Below are 26,918 nucleotides of genomic sequence, written 5' to 3'. Positions count from 1 at the left end.
AGATGGTTCTTTTGGATTCTTCTCACTTGAAATTTGAAAAGGTTCTTGTGGATTCTTCTCACCTAAAATATGAGAAGATTCTTGTGGATTCTTCTCACTTGAAATCTAAGAAGGTTCTTGTGGATTCTTCTCACCTGAAATCTGAAAAATGGTGTTGATACCAAGAATCTTACAATTTGATTTAGCCAAAAGTTTAGCTAAACCTTGTCCTTTCACTAGTTTGGTAGGTCTGATATCTAGATTAAACTCAAGTATTTTAGCAATCCATCTTCTCCTCTTTCCATATGTATCAAGTTGTTTAAATTTTTTTTTTTTACTGCATTGTTGGGGACATAAGCAATAACACAAGAATGTAAGACAAATCCTGAATGCTTTTAAAGCTTGAACAAGGGCATATGCTTGTTTCTCTATGATGTCATATCTCAGTTCAACATCTCTCATCACCTTACTGAAAAAGGAAATAGGTTGCTCATATCCATCATCATTCCTTTGTAGTAAAACAATTGTTATGGTAGTGTCAGAGGTAAAGGAGAAGATATTAAATTTTTTTGAATAGTCTAGACTAGCTAGTATTGGGGCTTTTGAAACAACCTTCTTGATATGTGAAAAATAATATCTAGCTTGTATTATCCATTGTCTTCATGATCCTTTTTAATCGTATCAGTAATCTTTCAAAATATCAACATAATTAGGTATAAATCTTCTTAAGAATTTTTTTTCCTAAAAATGATTGAATTTCCTTTTTGTTTGTAGGCTTCAGAAATGACCTTCTTGATCTGTGAAAAAAAATATCTAGCCTGTACTATCCATTTGACTTCGCGATCCTTTTTAAGAATATCAGTAATATCTTTCACAATCTCAGCATAATTAGGTATAAATCTTCTTGAGAAATGTATTTTTCCTAAAAATGATTGAATTCCCTTTTTATTTCCTGAATTGTTGAGACTCTATTTGGATCAGTTACAACTCCTTCCTTTGAAATTATATGTCCCAATAGATTTCCTTCTTTCATTGCAAAAAGGGACTTTGGGATTAAGAGAAATCCCATATTTTCTGCATCTTTCAAAAAAATTTCTCAATTGTTTCAAGTGTTTATCATCATTATCAAAAAATACAGTTAAATCATCAAGATAAATGACAATAAATTTATTTATCTTACAAACAAATGCGAGATCCATTGCTCTTTGAAATGTTGCTCCAACATTGATTAAACCAACTGGCATCTTGGCATACATAAATGCACCCTAAGGAGTTGTAAACATTGTCTTTTCTTTGTCTTCTGGACTAACCAGGATCTGGTTATATCCATAAAACCCATCTAACATTGAAATCTTATTTGAACCTGAAACCCTATGAAGTAATTGGTTATTTTTGGTAAAGGATAATTATCTTTTAAAGACAATTTGTTTAGATTCCTAAAGTCAACACAATCTTATTTATCCATTTTTCTTCCTAACAAGTACTAGGTTGGCTATCAATTCAGAATATCTTAAGGGAACAATTATTTTCAATCCAATATCTTTTTAATTTCTTTCTCAATGATTGGAAGCAAGACTAGATTTATTCTTCTTAATTTCTGTTGAAATGGTTTAGCTTCTAGTTTGAGAGGAATTTTATGCTTAATAATGGTTGTGTCATAGGTTTTTCAATTATTCATATGATCATGCAAATAGATCTCTATAATATTTGAAAAGATTGATGTATTTGTCTTTGATTGCTTGAGGTAGTGATGCTGAGATTTTAACATTTCTGATTTCTTCAGAAGTACCAATATTATAGTCCTGAACATCATCATGTTGTGAATTTAACAATGACGTTTTTGAGACATCATTATGATAAAAAGTTTTTCAAGGGGAACTAATCCTTTTGGAATATAATTATTTGATAACTGAATGATATCGTGATAAAAAAATTTCTGTTCTAAATGTGAATTTTTATCATCTTCATTTGATTTGATTTCATCAATGTGTCATTCTTCAACATGTAAGGCAAACAATTCATGTATTGCTTGTCAAAAGTTTTTTTAATGTTAATCATTTTCAAAAACCTGACAATGTTTGAGATTGTCAGGAATGGAAGGTCTATATTTTACTTCAATTTGATAATGCAATTGCAAAGGATCAGGTATTTTAAAAGAACTAGTAGAAATTGCCAAAGCATCAGCATGGATGTTTTCCTCTGTTGGGATTGACGTGATATTCAGAAGGCTTGGAACTAATTATCTACACAGTCCCAAACTTCCATCCTATGATCTCTAATCTTAGGATGCTTAGTTTGACAAAGGTTTTTGATTTGTTTTACAATCAACTCTGAATCACCATATACTGCCAAGTTTTCAACTTTCAAACTCTTAGCTAACTCCAATCCTAAAATTAGGGCTTCATATTTTGCCACATTGTTTGTGACCTCAAAATCTAATTTAAAATATTGGGTTGTATTTTTCTTATTAGGAGAGATGAGTACAATTCCAGCCCCAACCCCATCTTTGGAAAATTCCCCATCAAAATACATTTTCCAAATGTCAGTGTTTAAAACTTGAGGGGTATTAATAGTTTCTTGAATGTTGATTTGATGATTTGGAAGATCACAAGCAGCTAAAGTAAAGCATCCAAAATATTGATCAATTACATAAATGGGATAATTAATTGTTTGATTTGTTTTACAGTATGTATTGATGAATCTTACTTCTCTGTATAGTCTTAAATGTTCACCTCCATAAATGGGGATTGTAGCATAAGACATGTCCATTTGTAGGCTTCCTCCTAACTTGACACAACAAGATATTGACAATAACATTCTAAATTTTGGGGGAATATATGTAACAACAATGTCTAAGAATACACTCTTGACAAGCATCTGAGCAAGTGTTACAACTAAATCCTTGATTAATCCAAGGCAAGGAATGTTATTGGAATCAAAAGTATACATATCATGACATGGTCTAGTGATTTGTAATTGAAGTTGATCCATGATTACTTTAGGCAATAGATTATTGGAAGCACCAAAATCTAACATGCAATTATATAAAAGGTAATCATGAATTTTCAAGGTGACATAAAAAGGAGGTACACTTTCATCAGTCATATCTGAACTAGGACCAAAAACAACTTGAGGTTTTTCATCCTATAAACTATTGACATCCCCCTCTCCATCAACACTTGAATATTGAATCCATTTAAAGACTCGATGTTTATAACCTGGATTCTTGGAGAGTTCAGATAATGGGATTGGAATTTTAACTTTTTCAAACTATTTTTCAACATTAAAAACAATTGGAATAGGTTTTTCAGCTGATTTTGCGGTTGAATTGATGATGATTGTGTTTCAACTGATTTTAATTGAGGTTCATCAAAGTAACCTTTTTTCATGAGGGCTTCGTTGGGGGAGAAATATCATACCAATCGAGTTAATATTGGGGGATATATATTGAGGAAGAAATGACATAATATATTGGGGGATATATAGGGGGTAAAAGGTTTTTATATTGGAAAATATAAAAAAATGGACCTTAAATTTAATGAAAAATATAAAGGGGTATAAAAAATGTTAATGAAAACAATATCTAGTGAAAGTAGGGGTTTTTTAAATTGGGAAGCCTTATTGGGTTCATATTGACACGGGGTTAAATAATGTGATTTTTAGAGGTATTTCCAAGATGTAGTCAAATTAAGGGTATTATTTAATATGTCACGAACGTACATGATATGTCAGAGGTTCACTGAGTGAATACCCCATGCTATTTTGATTGGTCTACCAAGTCCCGGTCTTGGTCTAAGGTGATACCTTCTATTTAATTCAGCAATGAGGAATTTAGAAAAAGCTTGATACTTGAAAATTTGAGAATTTTCTTGATTTTGAATCAGAGATTGATCTTGACTGATTGGAACAATAACATTATGTGATGATGGATCTTCAAAATAATTGATATCATTTGTATTGATAGGAATAGTTTCTTCAGGATCTTGATCTTCAATCAGTAGGGGAGGTTCAATTTGCTGACCAATATTTGGTCTTTGCAAAATTTGAGGTTGAAAACGTCTTATGTATTGAACTTGTGGTCTGTTTACAACTTGTTGGGTTATTCTAGGTTGAGTTTCCATTTTATAGATTCTATTAGAAAGATTTCTAAGTAGAGGGGTTATTTCATCAATTTTATCTTCTTTCTATTTAGTTTTTGATGATAATGTATCTTCTTCTCTAGCTTTCATCCTTTTTTCATATTTTTCTTCTTTAGCTTTCAGTTTAGTAGATGTTGATCTATTAGATTCAACTTCAATTGCATTAGTTTGCATGTCTGTAAAAGTTTTGAATTTTGACTCCCTAAGCATTACAAAAAAGTCATCTTCAAAGGCTTTGGAAAGCCTAACCTTAGCAGCAGTTATTGGAAGTTTGCAATCCGGAGGCATTTCGTTATAAAGTTTATTGAATCACTTAATGAAATCAGCTACAGGTTCATGAGGGTTTCTTTTTAAGTCTTCAAATTCTGTTAAATAGTAAACAACATCCTTTTGATTCCCCATTGATTTTTGAAAATGTTGACTAGTTCATCCATGAATTAATAGAATTAGCTTGAAGTTGTTTGAACCATATTCTAACACTTCCTTCAAGTGATTGAACAAAAAGCCTTACGTAGACATCTTCATGCTCAATATTCATATTATTAGCAAAATCTAGAAATGCAGGTAAGTGCTCTTCATCAGATGGCTTTTTCACTCCATTTAATCTAGGTAAAAGCATGAAGTTGGGCTACTGGTGGAAGGTCTAAGGTTGCATAATGTGATGCCAAAATTGGTTGAATACCAGTCATTTGATGTTGTGATGGAGTTATCTTTTTAGGAGAAACAACTTTACTAGAAGAAAGAGGTAATGAAGGTTTGGGTTTCTGGAAGAATTGAGGATAAATAACTAACTTCTGAACTTGGGGTAGAACCTTTTCAGGATCCTCAAAAGCTAGAGAATTAGTATAAATACTAAGTTCCTCTTCAGATTTAGTAGAAGTGGATGGATAAGTATGTACAAAATAAGGTTCAAAATCAAGTGGTTTAAACAGAGAATGAGAAAGTTTAGGATCTTCTTCACTGTCAGAAGGTTCTAAATGGAATTACGGAAGTTCAAAAGCCTCAAGATGATGGACTAAAAGTGCAGTTTGAAGATCTACTCCTCTAGAAAGGATTTCTAAAAATTTTAGAGAAAAATCTGATAATTCAACAGGTATTGGAGTTGACTGTGAAGGGTTAGATTGTGAAGGACCTTCAGATAGAAGAGAGGTAGAAGAAACAAGAGAAGCTTCTAACTTGCACCTAATAGATACAATTATAACTAATATCTCTAGATATGACAAAGGAGAGAAAAACTCTGGATCTTACTATGATCTGGTATGCTTGCGTGAAGCCAGATTTAATATGTAGAGTCGCCAAGTGAAGGGTTTTGGCTTACTGACTTGTTATTCACCGTTAAGAGGCAAGTATAATCTTTGTCCTAGGGAAACTAGCTTCAATCTTCATTCCCCGACAACGACGCCAATATCATGTTGTCCTTTGTAAAAAGTTCTAGGCTAAGGAACTGTGCCAAAGCATCTAAAATAAGGTTTTTGATTTTGAGTGGATGACCAATTCTTAAAAATTTTAAACATATGCAAATCCTAAATATTTATGAGAAAACAAAAGGGTTGATTCTTCATTCTTAACAAAATTAAGCTTTAAATTGATTTGGAAAGCATAATTTAAGAAGATATATAATTCCTTAAACATTCATATTGAATATCTAATTTGTTATATACAACATATGCATATAGAATTTTTCTATAGCCAAACAATACATGTGCAAGAGATGACAGAAGGCAACAATTTAAAAATTTAGAGGAATTAACTAAGATAGACAATTTTAGTTAATTAATCTCTTTTAATAATGATAACTTTGCAAGAGATTTCAGAGAGATTGACATTCAATCTAATCTTACCCAGACTTCTATGTTACCTTGAACATGTGCAGAGAAAATAAAAATGAAAACATAATTGAATAACTAGAAGAACTCATAGAGATACACAAGTTGCTCAGAATGAATCCAGAATCCTTCTATTAACTTCAGAAATAGCTTAGAAAGTTATAAGCATGTCCACTGGTTCATCACAAGGGTTCAACCCTTTCTTCTTTGAATTACAAAATACTTATAGAGTTCGACTCAAACATATCTAAACTTGAATTAAAATTTATTAAAAAATATAATATCATCCAAAATAGTTGGGATATTACAAAAATAGAACTGAAAAATAGTAAATATGAACTAATTTGAACACTGCACAAATTTCGAGGGTTGTTGTTGATGACTGTAGCTAGAAATCTTGTTTTCTGTTCACCGTCCCTATTAATCTGTTGTCTGTTCTTGAAATTCTATTGTTTGCTCCTGAAATTTTGTTGTCTTCTCCTAAAATTTAGCATTTTGATCTATTAGATGAACTCATATAATTGACCCCATCTCTTTTCATTAGAGATAGAAAAATTTAACAATTTTCTATATGACTCATCAACTTCAGTATATTTTTCAAAAGTAGGCCTATTTAGAAACAAATGCTTAATTTCATGCTGAATTAGAAAATCATAACTTAAACCTTCAATGAAATCTTTGCCATTTATGATTCCTCTAATTTTGGAAAACTTGGTCTTTTCCACTGCTATCTCATGTAACCCGTGTTGATAATCTTCAAGTGGAATCAATTTTCCACCAATATCTTACAAACTTGAAAGTCCTTTATGATGTAGAGCATTGAATTTCCTGTGAAATTTTTTGATCTGAACCTCTAAATTCCAACACTTATTCTCCAGTTGTAACATCAAATTCCTCTTAGTTAAAACCTTTCTTACTTTCAAGACAATTTCAGTTCTGTCTTCAATCCCGAATTCTTCAAGCTCTTCTTTTGTTTTGGAATTTAGGACTTTAATTATCCTTGTGACATCTCTTGGTTTGTGGTCCAAGTCTTCTTTTATTTCTGGTACTGTTGCTTTTGATATCTGCATAAATCTTCTTGTTCAAAAATAATTTCAATAGAAGGCCATAACTTAGTCACTGATGCATTAATGTCAATCCATACATTTTCTTTGGTCTGAGCAATAGTTTGTGCAATTAAGGATTCATTCTCATAAGCCTCTAATTGGTGAGTTAACTTATAATTCTTTTGAATCTCAGCCAAATATGCATTATTAGACTTAATTTAATGTTCTTGAATCTTTGGGAGCTCCATCTTGAGTTTTTCAATTTCTTGATCCTTTAAAGATAAGTCTCCCACGACCTTTGACAATTATTTCGCTGAATTAATAGACTGTGTTTCTACTATGATTTTTGTTGTTATAGATGTCCTTGTTGTTGAAGTATCTATTGTAGAAGGTGTCCCTATAGGAATGGAAGCTGACATACTGAGTTGCTGCTCTTTTTCTCTCAAGAGTGTTTCCATGTCATCTTCCATCTTCTGAATTTGAACATTTTGTTTGACTATCAACTTAAACATATTTTCCTTTTCCTTTTCTAGTTGACCTACTTCCTTAGCTTGTGGATGTTCAGTAGTAGGAAGTTTAATTTTCTTCCTTAATTCTTGAATGTCATCAATTTTTATTCTTTATCTTCTCTTTTGTTGCTTTGATATCACTAGGATCATATCCTAGTTTTATCACCAAATCCTCAAGTGCTTTGATTCTGGTATCTTTAGCTAAAGATGACATTCTCTCCATTTTTAACTGTGTGTGAATATTTTTCAAGGAAACTTGTAGTTTAGAGGTTGCCATGGCTAAACTTGTCAATGTAGAATATATCATTTCACCTGCTTACTTATGAAGGTCAATTTGATCAATTGCATGAATTTTCTTAGTATCAAAAGAAAATATCGATGTTTTATAATCTTTTGCACTTTTAGGGACTCGAACTTTAGGTTCTAAGAAGGCTAATTGACACTGTTCCTTTTCAGTGTCAAGTGCAGACAAAATTCTATGTTAGGTAGTCAAAGACTATTTCCAAAATTCAGAATATGTAGTGGCCTTTATGTTGAAGAAAGTGTAACTTGGTTAGGTCTTCATATTGACTAAGTAATTATAAATCCATGTAATGAAGACAAAGATAAAATGTATTTTTTAATGCTTGCCTCATGGGTTTCATGAGCAAGGAGTTTTTATAGGTCAAAGACTTCTTTTTGATGTCTTTAGGGATTTGTCATCTTGTCAACAAATATATAATTTAGAGTCATGTATGTGAAGTGTTGTTACACTTGAAAAGAACAATTTATTGAAGTAATTGTATGCTCCACGACCTTGTCAAGAAGCTCCATAAGAAGTCGGCTCAAGTATGATTGAATATACCCGTTGATTAAGTTTGCCTACCCACAGAATTCAAGTCGGCCTAGACGAGGGAGGCAGTCCCTATATAAAGGACGATTTGTGGCCTCATTTAGAGGAATCAATTTTGTAAAGTTCTGAAATTGAAGTGCGAGAAAAATTCCATGTTCTGGTGTGTAAGGAAGAGGCTATTTAGTGAAGAACAAAGGAAATTTAGCACATTAATAATGGCTCTCTGTTTTGGGCATGTACCTACCTCGCATCTCTGAGATAGGCCAAAGGTCACTTCATGAGAGAACAATAATATCAAGGATCTGCTATCTAGTGCCAAAATAAGTATGAAGAAGAAGGACCATATAGCTGGAGTAAGGGACTGCAAGGTGTGGAAAAGAGAAACGATATTAGTTTATATCTTGATCTCAAATATTTTAGGAAGAGACTGCAGATATACACAGTGTGAAGGAGGATTTCCACAGCAAGAAAGAGACCTTGATGATGTGTATCAAGTGTGTACAAAGAAGACCGAAAATGAATCTCTAGAAGGCCGATTCTAAATCTAAGGAAGGTTGGAAATAAACTTACTGTAAATGGCTATTAGACTAGGAACTGAGTTTCCTTGGTTCTAGTGCAAAGCAGTGGAGAAAGGGAGATCAACATAAGGATCCTAGAAGAGCAATGACAAGGTCTTGGAGGCATACTGAAGTAAAGGGTCTAGGTTTTGGCATTGGTCAATTGAAGCTTAAATAAGAGAAATTTGCAGAAGGGTTTTCCTCTCTAGGAGAGAGAGGTTTTTCCCTAGATGAGAGCCAACATCTTGTGTTCTTGTCCCTTTTGTTTTGGTAACTGTTTTATGAAGTAAGAGAACACACTCTAATAATAATAAGAGAAGATTGTGCTAATATTAAAAAGTAAAAAGTACCTCACAAATAGTTATCATCGTCAAAATAATCTCATCATACCTTGATGCCCTAGATTCTTCAACACTTTAATGCTTCGTTCTTCCTTTTTATTTCTCTGTATCTAGCAAAAATATTTTTCTACACTATATCTTGAGAGACAGATGACACAGGAGAATATGTTGTGATCTCTTCAATTTGTGGAAAGGAAGTAGTAGGAAATCCTGACAACACTAGTGTAACTTGCTTATGTGAATTCTTTCCTTCTGAGGACTCTTCATGACTATTTGTTTTCTTTCTCCTTTTGAAAATTGTGAAACCTGTAGCTTGAGTTTCTAAGTCTGTAGGAGATAGAATTTCTCTTGATCTTTTGGTTTCTTTTTCTTGGGGAACTGGAGTTTGTGAAGATGTTTGACTAACAATTTGTTCCTCGACTTCTTGTAATGTATTTTCCTGCCATTCTTCTTGATTTTCATATTGTTCTATCTCTAGCCTGGTTGTATGTGCATAAGGTGTTGTTTTCTGCTCAACTCTCAACCTTGAAATAATTCCCAAGGGATCATACGACCAAGTAAAACTCAACTTGAATTTCATCTTCTTTAACAAATTATCTGCCTCCTTCGTTGTTGCTTTGGTATTAACAATGAAAGGGCCAATCTATGCCTTCAACTTGAATTGTGCTTTCTGCTTCCTGGATACAAAATGAAAATCATCCATATTCATCATTTTCCTGATGTATTCTAAGGCAAAGATCCTTATTGGCACAAACACTGGTAACCTATAGGGAGGGAGTTCACAACCATATATTCTGATCTCTGTATAATTATGGTAAAGGTACCAGTCTCCAACTTTAGCTTTTTCAGTAAGGTGCAAAATTCTGATTTCAGGTGAAATCCTTGGTATTACATCAACGTTGAGAAGACATAAGGACATATGCAAAAACTGGTTTACAAATTCACTAAAGGAGTACTCTTTTGTATTCTTCCTTACTAAGGAAGTCCAATGAATAATAGATTGAGGTTTTCCTTGTGCATCTAACTTTTGCAATGGGAATGTAAAACTTTCTGCTTGATTAAATAAAAGCAAATATACAAGAAATTGATCACAGATATTATCTGACAGAAACTAACTGTAATTAAAATCAAGGAAGTATTATTACCCACAAAAAAAATTGTTAGAAATCCCAGTATCACTTCATCTACCCACTGATCAGTATGATGACCTAACAAACAGGTCACCATGGAAATAACCTACCTTGAAATTTTTGGAAAAATTGTAGTGGAATAGGGTGGATTAGTTCTAGGCAACTCAAAATTTCCAAGTAGGAATGACTCAAAGATACGAGCTCACTGGGGAAATGTAAGTACCTGATAGATCTCCATGAGGGAATTAGTATAAAAAGGGTGTATAGGATCTTGGAAATCGATTTGGAGTGTTTGGCATATGGATTCAAGTGTAATCACGAATAACACTTCATTGTTTTGGGCAATTACAACCCTCTAACTGGGAAGATACCTGAGATGGCACTAGGTGACAAATTTTGGGAAGGTACGAGTTTGGGGAAAGACAAAATAAGGTAAGAAAGACTCCCAGATACTCAATTCATAACTAACATCTTGGAATTTATGGTTTGCCCAGTTGTGAAGTTCATGCAAATCAAACAAGCATTGGGTTTCTGAGATTTTATATTGGGTATCGACCAGAGGGAGCTCGTATAGGTTAATGATAGAGGGCAATGTAGGGATTTCTATAGCTAATTTAGACTTGCCTTTGTGAGAAGACATTGTAAACAACAAATTACCAGCTAGGGTGGCGAAATTCTAGGCTATAACGACCACTATCATAGGAAGATAGTTGAGTACTTGTGAATTTGGGGCCGCACTTATGTTAATGAAACAAGAAATGGTGAAACAGAAGAATGCAGGGTAATGCGTTTTTTAAAAGAGGAGGTTTGAATGAATTAAAATATTATAACCGTTTTGGGCGCATCTAATTAATAAACTGAACATTGGGAGGAAGGATTAATGATTAACGGTCATATAGTTGTTTAACTGGAGAAATTTAATTATATAGTGGCAATTTAGTCGTTTGGCAGGAGCAAATAGCAGAAGGACAAGTGGTGAAGTATAAGTGGAAGTGGGAGAGAGGTGGAGTGGTTTTCGTGGGGGGGGGGTTGCGTAGGTGGTTCATGGTTTTAGAACGGGGGTCTCAAATTCATTGTGGAGCCACCACATACGGTTCTTGGTTTCGGTAAATCGACTTTTTGGACCCCCGCCCTCTGCCCCCACCCCTACCCCTTGTTAACTTTCGAAAGTGTGGGGGGTCCCGAATTCATCCTTCGTCATTGATCCGAGCGAGGATGATCTCATCCTTTGATTTCCAATCATGTTTTATTGCAATGTGACAAACTATCATATCAACTTTATTTAAAAATAAAAGAACCCTCGAAAAATACAAAGGATTAAAATAGCAATAAAAATAAATGAAAGCGGCATTTTAACTAGCACTCCAACTTTGGAATTTTTTCATTTATTTTATTTTTTCATATATATATATATATATATATATATATATATATACATATATATATTATCCCTTTTCTTTCTTTTCTTTTGATATTTTTTATTTATTTCTTTTTTCTCATTTTTCTTTTCATTTCTTTATTTCCTTTTTTTTCTCTTTTCTAATTTTTTATTTTCAACATGAAGGAAAAAGTAAAAAACAAACTCAGGTAAAAATTAGTTACAACAATGTTGTTGGTAGTTTGATGTATGCAATAGTTTATACTAAACTAAACATTTCCCATGCAATGAGAGTTTTGAGCAAGTATATGTCAAAACTAAGAAAGAAGAATTGGGTAATTGTAAAGTGGGTTTTCAATTATTTGCATGATACTACAAATTATGCAATCTGCTACCAAGGATGACCCGGACCAAACAAAGTGTTAAATGTATATGGCTTTGTTGACACAAATTGGAATAGAGATATGGATCACAAAGGATCTACAAGTGATTGTGTTTAGCCTATTTAAGGATCAATTGGATGAACAAGAGATAGGTTGTAGTTGCACTCTCAACTATAAAAGTTGAATACATGGCAACCACTCATGCAAGTAAGGATGCAATATGGTTACAAAGATTGTGTTAAGATATTGGGTTTGTACAGAAAATTGTAAAGTTACATGTGATAGAGTGAAATATTTCTCGCAAACAACCCTACTTATAATTCTAAAACGAAGCATATCAATGTTCAATCCCATTTTTATGAGAGACATGGTTGAAGACAAGAAGGTTTGCTATTGAAGGTTGACACTTTGAAGAATGTTGCAAACTCATTGACAAAGTCTATAAGTTCTAAATTGAGGCTTCTATGATCCATATTATGTATATTGGAAACTTTTCAGAAAAAATCACGAGATTATTTTAGTCGACCTGTTTCGAACCATCCAGTGTGGTTCATCGCGATGATAAGATGGAGAAGCAGATTTGGTATATGTTTAAATAGAGAGAGCACAATGTAAAGACCAATAATTATAACGGTTATAATCTAACAACTAGATTTTAAAAATATTAAAAATATGATTGTTAGATTAATTTCTAAAATATTTTAATATGATATTAAGTCATCAACTAACAATAATAATAACAATAAAATAAAAGGGATTTTTTATTTTATTTTATTTAATTTTTTTTTAATCTATGGGTCAAACTTAAAAATAAATAAAATTAAGTTAAATTAAATTTAATAAAATAAAGATCATAACGGTCAAAAGTCAAAATGATAATTAAAATCAAATAAAAGTAAAATAAAAAAAATTAATAATTTCAAATAAGATGATTTAATAATAATAATAATAATAAAATTTTATTTTCATATAAATTGATTTTCAAAAGAAAATTTGATTTTTTTTGTAAGCTTCATCTTCATTATGTCCAACTTCTCACCCTAATTGGGGGGATAGCACAAGATTTTAACCCAAGACTTCTACCTCGGTGAGACTTCATTTCCATGGCCATTGCCAATTGAGCTACCCCAAGCAAACAATGTAAAATTGATTATTAAATTATATAAGTATAAAATAAATTAGAAATCATAATGGTTAAATAAATTTAAAAGTCAAGATCATAATTAAAATCAAATAAAAGTAAAATTAAAAAAGATTTTTAATTTCAATAAGATGATTTAAAAATTATAATAATAATAATAATAAATTTTATTTTCATATAAATTAATTTTCAAAAGTAAAAATGATTATTAAATTAAATCAGATAAAAGTAAAGAAATAAAGGTAAAATAAAATTATTTAAAAAATTAGAACAATAGATAGAGGTATTGGATACTATATGTTATTTGGTAAATCAGCCACCCTCATCAAATTTGGTTGACAAATTTCCAAATGAGGCATTCACTGGTAAGAAACCATATCTTAAACATCTCCAAGGTTTTAGTTGTGATGCTTATATACACATTCTAAAGGAAAATAAAAGTAGATAATAAAACTAAAAAATGTATCTTTATTGGTTATGAAGATGGTATAAAAGGTTGTAAGCTTTGGAACCCAATAACTAGGAAGATTGTTTGCAGTCATATGTCATCTTTAGATAAGTTAACGATGTTCCCAGACAAGAATTCCTACCAAAGGGAACAAAACTAGAAATAATAGAGTTTGAATTGAAGAATGAAGAAGCTAACTCGACATGAGGACATGAATAAAAAGAAGAAGAACCTCAGATCCCTGTATTGAGGAGATTGGTCAGGAAAGAAGGTACTCTCCACTTGATTTTCATTCTAGATTTTCTTGATTTATTATCGATTATGATCTCAATATTTCTAAGGAGGTAGTGTATGTAGAGGATGGTAAACTTTGGAAGAAGGCTATAGTTGAAGAAATTGTTGCCTTGAATAAAAATTAGGCTTGGGATTTAGTTGAGTTGCCAACTAGATAAAAATCCATAGGAAAGAAATGGGTGATCAAGAAGAAGTTGAATGTAGAAGGTAAAGAGGATAAGCACAAAGTTGGTTGAGTAGCAAAGGGATATTCATATATAGAGGGAATTGATTTTGGTAAAAGTTATCTCCTATTGCTAAATTAACTAATATTATATTTCTTTTGTTTATTTTTGTTAGTTTTTTAATCTTGAAATAGAGAATATGGATGTTGTTAGAGTCGGTCCGGTCATCCCTCCGTCAGAGATCAAAACTATTTTTTGCATTTCATGTTTAGGTGTCCCATCAGTTTCGATCAGTTGCATTTTGTTAGGAGCATGTCATAAATCTGACAGAAGTGCTTGTGTCACTCATTTCCCTTATTCTTGGCACTGTTGGCTCAGGTCTGTTTATAAAAATCAAGTCTTGAAAAGTTATTTGTAGTCATGTTCTAATTTCTAGGTCATAACGGTTATTTTAGTCATTAGGTCTAGGGTTAGTCAATTTGGCAAAGTCTAATAAAGCCAGCAGGCCAGAGGGAGATCTTTAATAAGTTGTTATCTCAAAGATTTTTATCGTCAGATGGATAGATTATGACTTCTCTTCAAAACTCTGTTTTGAAGATAAGTTGACATTTCATTTTTGTAATAATTTTTCAAAAATTTCAGTTCTTGAATTATCCAAGCGCAGCCCTGGTGTCCTTTGCCAGATCATATCTCAGCTATCCCTGCAAAAAATTGTCAAAGAAATTCATTATTTCAACCAAATTTAAGGATAAAACAAAAAGGTCAGAATGCTATTAATCTTGAAAAAGTGTCAATTGCAAAACATAACAAATTGGGTTATTGAAGAGGCAAAAATCAAATTGGTGTCTATATAAAGGTTTTTCAATGAATATCCAAGCCATTGTACATGCCAAGGGTGGAGAAAGGCGTTCCAAGTTGAATTTGCGCGTTTTGGAGGAGATCAGCTTACCTTTCACCTGCGCGGCGCATATAACAGGCAGCGCGGCGCATATAACTTGCGCGGCGCACAAAGGACTTCCAGCCAGTGTATAACTGAACTTGCGCGGCGCATATACCTTGCACGGCGCACTGGGTAATGAGCGCGGCGCTTACAGTTTTGAGCCCGGAATTTGTTGCAAACTCATCAAATCGCCCGAACTTTGCATCAATCTGCCAGGTAGGGTCTCATTCATGGCTATTGCTTTGTATTTGATGGTGAATGTGATTGGTTCATGCATAATGGCCGTGGAAACAATATTTTGAAAACCTCCCTTTGCAAACAAGGAAACTTGTTGTAGGGTTTGAACACTGTTTTGTCACCAAGGTTTTTTTCCTTTCCCCATTTCCCTTTGTCCTTCATTTCCCAAACCTTACTCATCAATCCTACACTACAATCCTCAAATCCTTAATCCCTTATCCCTATAAAAAAAACTCCTTAACCCTATTTCAATATCCCAAACCCTAAAACCCTATTCCCACATATACATTTCCCTTCCTCTCCCTAATTACATTTTATTTTAAAAGTCCCTAATTCCCTGATATTTTCCCCTTCCTAATATTCCCTTGTTCCATTTTGTTTTCCCCTTGGTCACAGCATTGTTTAGATCAAAGGAGCAGTTCACATTCAGTTGTATACAGCAGTTTCACATATCAGCATCATTCAAGGCAATTTGCATATCAGCAGTGATGTCATCTGGTCACTCATCTGAATATGAGGCAGAGACCCAAAGTGATTCTCCTTTGGGAGAACAGGAACCCCGGAGGCCTCGTAAAAGTGGCAAACATGTCAGGGAAGAACCAATCAACCTTAGAGAATTGCATGCTTGTCCTCTTGCTATGCAGTGTTTTGAGCATCAATCATGCTATGAGTTTTGTCAAAAGGTGGCTGAGGTCCAGTTTCATTATGAGTTGGCTCGTCTTTTTGTCTTGCATTTGCACGGAGATCAAGCTACCTTGGCTGGGGTCACCTTTACACTTACACCAGAAACTGTTTCGTTAGCAACAGGTATACCAAATATTGGTGAACTATGGCACAAAAAACAACAGATTGATAGGCAGCATTATGAGCCATACATCAAACCCAATTTCTTGAGGCAGCTCAAACGAGTGTTCCCGTTCCGGTACCTGAAAGATGAATATGCTCCACTCATGAAATTGATCATGAAATATTTCAGCTGTGAGGGACGGTTCTCTCGTCTTTATGCTTATCACATCAGATTACTCATGCATTTCACTAGGGTGCGGATGATGAACATTCCGTATTTCATCTGCCAGAATATTGAGAGGATGACTACTTTTATACAACATAGAACCCCTCAGCAGCAACTCAACAGTGTCTATCATTTTTCTCTTATAAAGATTTTGGTGGTTCATCAACTTGGTTTGCAGGGCATCACTTGGGATGACTTCATCTCATGTGATTTCTTCAGAGCTTCACGAAGAGTATCAGAGGTGAAACATGAGGGTGAACCTTCTCAGCAGTATGAGCATCATGAGACCAAGCCTATTTTCATTACATATCAGAGAGGCTATCCAAAAGGCACCAGACCTTTGTTTGCAGCAGCAAAGCGAGTGTTATCTCCACCTGGCGTGGAAGGGGCCTCGCTTCTGACATCAGCACCACAGGCACAGGTACAGGACAAGGGTAAGAAGCCCAAGCATGAGAAGGGGCCTTCAGGTGAGCCATCAGGTTTCGTTCTCATTCCTGATGATGAGACAACTACGGATTCAGAGAAGTCCAGATATAGAAGGATTATCGAGGAACAAGAAACAGACATTCAAGCCTTGGAAATCCAGTTGGAGATGGCCAAATGGAACATCAAGTATCTGGAACAGAGAAATAAGCAGCTTGAAGACTAGCATGCGATCATGGAGCTACAGAACATTCGTGAGAATCGCCAAGCTGCCCGACATAGGAGGATTGAGTTCACTTCTCTAGAGCGACAGGTCAATGAGGATCAAAAATCTAATCTCGAAAGGGTCAAAATTTACTTGGAGAAGCAGCTGAACAAGGCCAATAGAGATAATGCATTGTTGAGACACATGGTTGTCCACTACAGGGCATGGAACCAAGTTTGCAAGGCTCGGATAAGGAATCTAAAGGCGAAATTGAAGAAGGCAATCAGTAAGCAAAAAAAAGCAAAGGGAGCTCGATCGTCTTCAGATTTTGGTCAAGGCCTCTTTAGCTCATCATCACACTTGATAAGGAATCTCCAGTCCAAATTTCAAGAGATTTGGGGCATTTTTGGTCATTTTGTAATTTTTGCACTAAAAAAACAGGCTTTTCCCTATATGCGCCGTGCACCTTGCGCGACGCATAGGATTGGGAGCTCCAAATTACAAATGGCTTGCAGTTTTGGATTTGTCATGAGAAATCATGAATTTGGGTACTTGGACAAGAAATTTTGGGTGAGTTATCGGTCCCCAAAAGGTCAAAAAACATGCAAAAAATGACCTCACTGCCCCTATTTTGACACATAGGAAGCAATCTTGGGAGAATGCACTTTTGGAGGGACAAATGGACACCAATTTGGAAAATTCCACTTGGGTTGGATAGTAGATAGGCAGGGCTTTCCATCAAGCCAACTTGAGCTCAATTTGGACTCCTGAAAGTGCCTCAAAATCAGCAGCAAAGTAGTGCAACGCATATAGAAATCAGCGCGGCGCATATAGATTTTTTGCCCAAATTTTCATCTTTCAGCTCAGAAACTTGGCTAGTTTGACTAGTTTTGATTTGTGATGTAATTTTTGACTTCTTTTGATGTAATTGACTAAACATGATGTAATTTTGACACTTAGTTACTTTTTCTAGAAGATTCATTCACTAAAGAGTGAAAATTTAATGAATGAATCAATTTCCTACCTTATAGAGGCAAGTTGTTTTGACTGCCTAGATTTTAGTGCTTTGTTTAGAATTGGTTGAAACAACTCCTAGAATGATGAGCTCGACCCCTAGAGGCAAGGGAATAGGTTGGCTTAGCTATATTATGTAATTTCTAAGTCATTTTCAGGGTTGGACTCTTGGGAAAAGCTTGACACCCTATTGTACAATCACTTCTGCATTTTTGGTAAAGGAAAGACCAGGGTTTTGCAGCACTATTTGGGATCCTTGTGGCTTTATGTGTTGATGGTGTGCTTCTTTCAGTAATTGTAAGTTGTTATGTGTATCATTTTCCTTCTCTCATCTTCTGCAATTGAACAAATGAAGTGTTAAGGTAGAATCCATAGATTGTTATGCTCTGCCTTTAAATTTGTTTGATTTTCCATGTTTTCATCTGTTTAAGGAGAATCCTTGAAAGCTTCTTGCTCTCCTTAGCTTCTCACCAGTCAGATCTAGCCATTCATTCTCTTTAAAAGCATCAAGACGATCGCCTACCTTGCCCCAAGTAGACCTCTTCAAAAACTATGTCTCATCCCCGCACCCAAAATTGCCTTTCCCTTTGATTCAACAAAAACCTCAAAAATCAAATTCAAACTCCTTGTACTTCATACCTAGCCTCAGATCAATTGCCAATCTTGTCATCTTGAGCCTCATCGATTACCTTTTGCCGAGATTGACCCGGAGAGAGCCCTCTCTTGTCCTCGTAGGGCTAGCTACGAGGCTGAGCGTGGTTTGATGTGGACCTAGAACCTTGTCTTTTCAGCCTGAGACTAAATTTAGGCTCTAACAGATGTGAAGATGACATTTCTACTAGGAATATTGAAGAAGAAATATACATGAAACAACCAAAAAGGTTCTTTGTATTATTTATTAAAAAGCAAAGATGGTCATTGTGTGTATTTTAAGCTAATTGATAATCATTTTGTTATGTGATCTTGTATGTTGATGATATGTTGCAAATTAGAAACAACAAGAAAATCATCAAGGATGTTAAAACTCAATTATCTTTTGAATTTGAGATGAAATATTCTGGCACTACAAATTTAAATTTATTTTGGTAATGGAAATAAAAAGAGATTGAGTAAACAAGAAACTATGGTTGAATCAAAGGAAATATGTTGAGAGAATATTATTAAAGCTTAATATGTAGGAATGTAAATTGCTCAAGGTTCCTATTTCAGTAGGCGCAAATACATTTTCAGATCATTGTCCCGACACGGGAAGAAGAATAGGAAGAAGACATGTCTTGTGTCCCCTATGTTAGTGTTGTTGGTAGTTTCATGTATACAATAATTTATACTAAACTAAACATTTCCCATGTAATGGGAGTTTTGAGCAAGTATATGTCAAAACTAGGAAAGAAGAATTGGGTAGTTGTAAAGTGGGTTTTCAATTATTTGCATGATACTACAAATTATGCAATCTACTCCCAAAAATGACCTAGACCAAACAAAGTGTTAAATGTATATGTCTTTGTTGACACATATTGGAATAGAGATATGGATCACAAATTGATCTACAAGTGATTGTGTTTAACTTATTTAAGGATCAATTGGATGAACAAGGGATAGGTTGTAGTTGCATTCTCAACTACAAAAGTTGAATACATGGCAACCACCCATGCAAGTAAGGAAGCAATATGGTTACAAAGATTGTGTTAAGGTATTGGGCTTGTACAAAAAATTATAAAGTCACATTGCGATAGAGTGCAATCTTTCTAGCAAACAACCTTGCTTATAATTCTAAAACGAAGCATATCAATGTTCAGTCTCATTTTATGAGAGACATGGTTGAAGACAAGAAGGTTTGCTAGTGAAGGTTGACACTTTGAAGAATGTTGCAAACTCATTGACAAAGTCTATAAGTTTTGAATTGAGATCTCCGTGATCCATATTGTGTATATTGGAAACTTGAAAAAAAAACACATGAGACTTTTTTAGTTGACGTGTTTTGAACCATCCAGTGTGGTTCATCGTCAAGATAAGATGGAGAAGCAGATCTGGCATACGTTTAAATAGAGAGAGCGGAATGTAGAGACCAATAATTATAATAGTTAGAATCTAATAGCTAGATTTTAAAAATATTATAAGTATCACTGTTAGATTAATTTATAAAATATTTTAATATGATATTAAGTCAACAACTAACAATAAAAATAAAAATAAAATTAAAAGGGGATTTTTGTATATATGGGTCAAACTTGAATAAAATTAAAAGGGGATTTTTGTATATATGGGTCAAACTTGAAAATAAATTAAATTTAATAAAATAAAAATCATAATGGCTAAAAGTCAAAATGATAATTAAAATCAAATAAAGTAAAAAAATAAAATCAAGTAAGATGATTTAAAAATTATAATAATAATAATAAATTTTATTTTCATATAAACTGATTTTCAAAAGTAAAATTAATTACTAAATTATAATAAATGTCAAATAAATTAGAAATCATAACAATTAAATAAGTTTAACAGTCAAGGTGATAACTAAAAGATGATAATTAAAATCAAATAAAAGTAAAATTAAAAAGATTTTTAATTTCAAAGAATGATTTAAAAAGAATAATAATAACAAAATTTTATTTTCATACAAATTGATTTTCAAAAGTAAAAATGATTATTAAATTAAATGAGATAAAAGTAAACCAATAAAGGTAAAATAAAATGATTTTAAAAATAAAAAATGATTTTAAAAAATAAGTAAAATGGTTTTTCTTTTACATGTAAAAATGATTTTTAATAATAAAGAAAAGTAAAAGTAAAAAAATATTTTAAAATTAAAATGATTTTTAAAAACACATAAAAACATCAAATAAATAAAATTAAAATAAAATAAAATAAAACTAAACTAAGAAGACAGGGCTAGGACCCAACAATTTCTAATTTTCTAGTTATCATCTTTATTAAAATTACTAGACCTTCTTTCAATATATATGGCTTCCCAGTACTTGCAGCGATGGAAATGACTAATATTAGCAATGACCTGGGCCTCTTCAATGCAGATGTGATGTTTAGTTTTTCCCGCATGCTCTGCTAGAGTTGAGGATCGGGTTCTCCCATGTTTGATGTCAGCTACGTGCTCAAGAATCATTTGATTTAGTGAGTGACCAGTCTCACCAATGTAGGGAGTCACACAAGAACATGGGATGACATAAACAACTTTCATATCCTTCGGGTCCATCGGGTCTTTTACTAATCTCAGGGTGCTCTGAATGGTGTTTAGGGGCCTAAAGGTTGAGGGGACCTTATGCTTCTTAAGGATCCTCACAATCTTGTTAGTGGCCCCTTGGATAAATGGAAGATGCACACAAGACAACCGGTCTTTGGGTTCTTTTATAATCTTTGGACCATTTTCAACGTTAAGGAAATCTTTTAGACATTGGTGCCTACTATACCCATTATTATTAAAAACAACGAGGAAGTGGTTTTTCTCATCATTTAGGTGGTTTTCATCAGAAACTCTTAATGCTCGAGTAACTAAGGTGTTGAGAACACCCAAAATTTAAGCAGGGAAATGATGGGATTTAGCATGAAGAGATTGCTCCGTGTGGGTTTTCTTACGAAAGACTTGGTGAGAGAAAGAACCATCATATTTCTTTGAAATAAGGACGTTGAGGAAAGGCAAGCTCCCATTGATTTCACATTCCATGATGAACTTTATGGAGAAGTTCTCTTGGTGTAGAGAAGCAATGTGCATTGCCTCCCTGAATTGTTGATCTTATCAATCTCAGGCCTATTGTTTGTAAAGAAATCAAGTGGGAAAATTTTGGGAATGGGTTGTGGGTCTTAGGATGATGCATGGTTATATTCTTTGCATGGTGCATGGTGACATCCATGCCATGCATGTATTTGTATTGTAATCTAACTCGAATAAATAAATGAGGGTTGTAGTCTAATTCAATTAAACACATTAGAATTTTGGATGTTGCAGAATCCTATATATTGTATTGTAAATGTTGAAGTTAATACAATGAGAAATAGAGGTGCAATGAGAAGGCTTGTTGGTTTCCCGATTAAAGGTTTCTAGGGTAAATCTCTAAATATTGTGTGTATGTTTTTGTTTTGCTTTCTACTTTTATATAGAATCTATGTGCATTGTTTTACTGTAAATGTTTTAAACTTACAAGAATAAGATGAATAATGACATAAAAAAGCATGTGTGAGCTTTGAAACTCACTATCTTCCTTTCAAAGGGAACTTAGAAAGGGGGACTCACAATCTTGCATAGTTGTTGGCATTAAAAACTCTAATGAGAAAAGAAATTGATAGAGGAATAAGAGAACTTCAAGTCTTTGGAGATTCTTCCTTGGGTGTGAAATGGATGCAAGGTTATCAAGACATGTACAATATCAACTTATTGGAAACTACAAATCACTTGAAGGAGATAACCTTTCTTTTAACTAGGTTCACTATAAACTCTCTAAAGAGGGCCTCCTCTTAGTGCATGGTAAGTTGCATTCCTTGGAGACAAATTAGGACACTTCAACTGAAACTTGATCATCCATATGATTTCTTTGTGGAGTTGTTGGCATTAAAAGCTTTAATGGGAAAAGCATTTGATATAGGAATAAGAGAAATTTAGGTCTTTGGAAATCCTTCCTTGGTAGTGAAATGGATGCAAGGTTATCAAGACATGTACAATATCAACTTAACGACAACTTAAATCACTTGAAGAAGACAACCTTTGTTTTCACTAGGTTCACTATAACTCATATTTTCTGAGAGTTGAATGAGAAGGCCAATAAGCTCTCTTAAGGAGGGTCTCCTCTTAGTGCTTGGTAAGCTACATTCCTTGGAGATAGATTAGGAAACTTCAACTAAAACTTTGTCATGCATATAATTTCTTTGTAGAGTTGTTGGAATTAAAAGCTCTAATGATAAATGCATTTGATAGAGGAATAATAGAATTTAAGGTCTTTGGAGATTCTTCCTTGGTAGTGAAATGGATGCAAGATTATCAGAACATGTGCAATATTGACTTATTGGCAACTACAAATCACTTGCAGCAAATAGCATTTGTTTTCACTAGGTTCACTATAATTCATATTTTTTGAAAGTTGAATGAGAAGGCCAATAAATTCTCTAAGGAGGTTCTCCTCTTAGTGCCTAACAATCTGCATTCCTTGGAGAAAGATTAGGACACTACAACTGAAACTTGGTCATCCATATGATTTATTTGTTATTATATTTTCATATGTATAGGTCAATTAGTTTGTAGAGAAGATGTATAAATATGAACAATCAATTATTATTATTATTATTTGAGTCAATTTTCCTTATGAGCGATGGGGTGGAATAGTTAAAATATTTTTGCAAGTATGGTAAGTTGAAAATTAGTATGAGGATTGGGGTACATTTGGATGAAAAAAGGAAAAATATGTTGCTCTATTGTTGTTGCACATGAAGAATGAACTTTTCTTTCAAGCTCGACAATAAAAATTCATTTTTTTCCATGACAAAAAAAAAGCATGTAACATCCCTCGCGTTACCCCTGTTTTTGTAATGCTAAAATTGTGACTATGTAATGCTAGCTAGGAGGTCATGGTTGGATGATACATAATGTGTAAACATCAAATAAATTAAATGTGATTTTTAATTGGCTGGCCTGAACAGAGGGACACACTGATCCAATGTTCTAAAGGGGTTGCCTACTATTTGCCTATTCGCTGCCTGTGGAATGCATGTTGGTTTCCTGTGACGTGCATGTTGTGTGGTTGTTAGGTAGACCGATACCAACAACATTTAACCTATTTAGCATTTCCCTAACCAATCACCAACCTACGCTGATAAGCATTAAAGGTTTTGGAGTGGGAAACATGGGTGGAAGAAGAAGCCATCCCTATCTCCTGCTTGTGAATCTAGACAAAGGGAACAAAAGCCCGAGAAGACAAAGTGGAGAAGTGTAGACGATGCCCTCACCCAAAGAGGGAGGAGGTGGCGTAATAGACCGAACCACCACTTGACAAATGAAAGGAGGTGATTGGACGAAAGATAATATGCAACACACAAAAATAGACAACATAAAAGTTGAAATGCATGAGCATAAGGAGAACATGTGTGTCGAGCCATTGGAAAAAAAAAGAAGAAAAAATAAAAGGAGAAGACGAGCTTTCTATCGAAGGGGGTCGTAGCCACTCTCTCGAGTAGTATGTGGAGAATCAGAGCGATCACCGAAGAGTAGAGGGAGCTGGTAAAAAACAAAAGTTGCATAGAGAAAGAGCAAGGGCTCCTGGAACCAAACTAAGAAACTGAACTGGATTGGACCTTAGGTTGAGTCCCTGTGATTGAGCACAAAGGAGTGACGGATTCATTGTGGTGCTTACCACCAAAGGGAAATAGATAAGACACTTGGACAATGGAATCTACCTCCTGAGTGTGTGACACAACTTTTGGTGTGATTTCCTTGAACAAACAGCCCCTCAAACTTTGGATCTAGCTCGAGGGTGGTCAACTACAATAAAGATTGCAATGTGGTTGGCCTATGGTTGGGAGGAGAGTTGAAGTCCCTCCTTTAGTTCCATTCATTTAAGCATACACAAATAAGTGCAACTTGCTTATGTATATTGCTTTATGGATTGTACTGATTCTTGTTATGTTATGAATGGTGCAATATCTTGTGTGTTTATAAATGAAATGAATGACTAAGTTGTGAGGCTCAATGTTATGTGCATCGCTGGAATGATATCCTATATGCTCGTGAATTTTAATATATGCATGGAATATGTTGTTCATTACTATGTTCATGTGTTTACGTTCACTCAGGTTTACTTGAATAGTTTGTGGATAAATATACATATACCTTAGTTGGTTCTTTGTACTGAGTTTCATACTTAAATTGAAGATTTGGGTATCAGACCCTTGAGGCCACAACTCCCACAAGTCGGTGATCTGTGGTCACCTCCTTGTTACAACATTAACACAGAGTGGAGGGCTCGGGCTCAAGATCTTGGGTGATAAATAATTTTAAAACATAAAATGGCCAGGGGCAAGCGAGGCAGTCACCTCCATGTATCATGACCCAACCTTGATCTCTTGCTTCATATGCATATATGTGGACATGAATAACAGGAGGTGAGGTTAAGACCTCTTTGTATAGGGGAAGAATTGACAATGAGTGGGTGTCAGTGGAACCAAGCCCCAATGAAACTAGGCTACACTGCCCATCTCCTATCGCCCTCACTTTTTGTTGTACACGAATGCCACGAGCGGTGATGACAACCCTAGGTAGCATGATGTGTGCATGACTCGACAAACCCCTTTATGATGACTTGTCGGGGTGACGTGAAGGACTTAACGGCACCATGTGATCTTACTACCACCTTTCGTTGGAAAAGTTCGGGCATGTTATACGAGTGTGTCAATGAAGAGCGACAGATTTGGCAACAATTCCAGCACGGAATCCCTACCATCATTTTTCGTCACTGTTGTCCTCTCTTGTTTCACATTCAATGCTCAGGGCGGTAGTGTGTACTTAGGTGTTGTGACGTGGACCTGATTCTAGCATGGAACCCAAGCTCGGTTGTGAAGACTTAGCATCAATGGAGCGTCATGTTGGACAGGTATGACATGGGTGTGTGGACCCCACCAAAATTGGGAATTGGCCCAAAGTGCATATAATAATGAATACCCTGCAAAACATAAGGAGGAAAACCTTGTGGGCCTCGCCCTCCAGACATTAGAGAAATTTTGAGATCTAAAATGGGCCCCCAAACAAAAAGGTACAACCAAAATCAACTTTATAAGAACTAATAAGATTCAAGATGATGATGCCAGTCATGGGGGATGATTCACCATTTTTGGAATAAAAAAGTAAAAGATTAAAAAACTACTTTTTCAACTCATATTTTCAACTTATCTCCATACGGTTTCACTCAAATTTCGAGCGGGAGCACTCGGATGCAGAATTTAATCCCTCATCCAAGGATTATCCATGTTGCATACTTTTGATGGACCCTGCTACACAAAAAATGAGAAATGCATGAAAAAATGTGATCAATCACATTTTTCATGTATTTCCCATTTTTCATGTAACAGGGTCCATCAAAAGTTTGCAACATGGATACTTTTTGGATGAGGAATTAAATTTTGCATCCAACGAGTGCTGCTACTCGAAATTTGAGAAAACCGTAGGGGGATAAGTTGAAAATACGCGCTGAAAAATTAGTTTATTCTTTTTTCCTTCTAAAATTTGATGATGTACTCATTTTATTATTTTCACTATTATTTTATAATATTCCTTAGGAGTCCTATTTTAGACCTCAAAATTTCTCTAACGTGACGTGGTAATAGCATAATAACATGGACCCATGTCAAGTTGGCATGGTAGTGCAATAAGAGCCACACATGGGTGCCACATGGATGTCAAATGGCAATTCATCGTTGATGGGCTTTATCTGATTGGTCAAACTTTAGAAGGGCATAACTCTCAATCCGGGATTCGAATTGAGATAAAATTTATCACTAGAAAGCTCTCGATGAGCTTATCACAATGTGGCATCAGTTTTGAGATTTGAAAACCTCGAGGTAAGAATACTTTTGTAACCCCATCTTCATAATAGACTTTGGAGGTCGAGTTAATTCAATAAGTAACACCCCTCGCAGCGTGAGATAGTACAAGGGGGTGAGAGGGAGTGTTACAAAACATGTATAGGTGTTGGAGAAAAAAGGAAAATTAAAGAAATTGTTAAAAAATTTCAAGCAAATAAAATGCTAAAAATTTGCAATCCAAAAGAAAGATATCAAGTACAAAAGAGGACAAAAGTGTATGGACCAACAACAACAATATGACAACATGAATTGATGGATTGTAAAAAGTTTGCATGAGTTAAAATTTCAAAAACATATGATCATTGATGGTAGAAAATAGAATATTTTGGGAATTAAAAAAAAATTA

At 34.2% G+C, this 26,918-nt stretch overlaps 1 pseudogene; it reads right to left on the bottom strand.

The window, feature by feature from the left end:
* Positions 1-26,918, bottom strand: part of LOC149186721 (uncharacterized) — a 110,723-nt pseudogene that overhangs the window by 81,385 nt on the left and 2,420 nt on the right.

The sequence above is a fragment of the Pinus tabuliformis genome, chromosome 3_1 (genome assembly GCF_031772625.1).
Source record: "Pinus tabuliformis cultivar Carrire ecotype Pingquan chromosome 3_1, CPIR1, whole genome shotgun sequence".
Taxonomy (NCBI): Eukaryota; Viridiplantae; Streptophyta; class Pinopsida; order Pinales; family Pinaceae; genus Pinus; species Pinus tabuliformis.
This window is presented reverse-complemented; position numbering and strand designations above follow the sequence as displayed.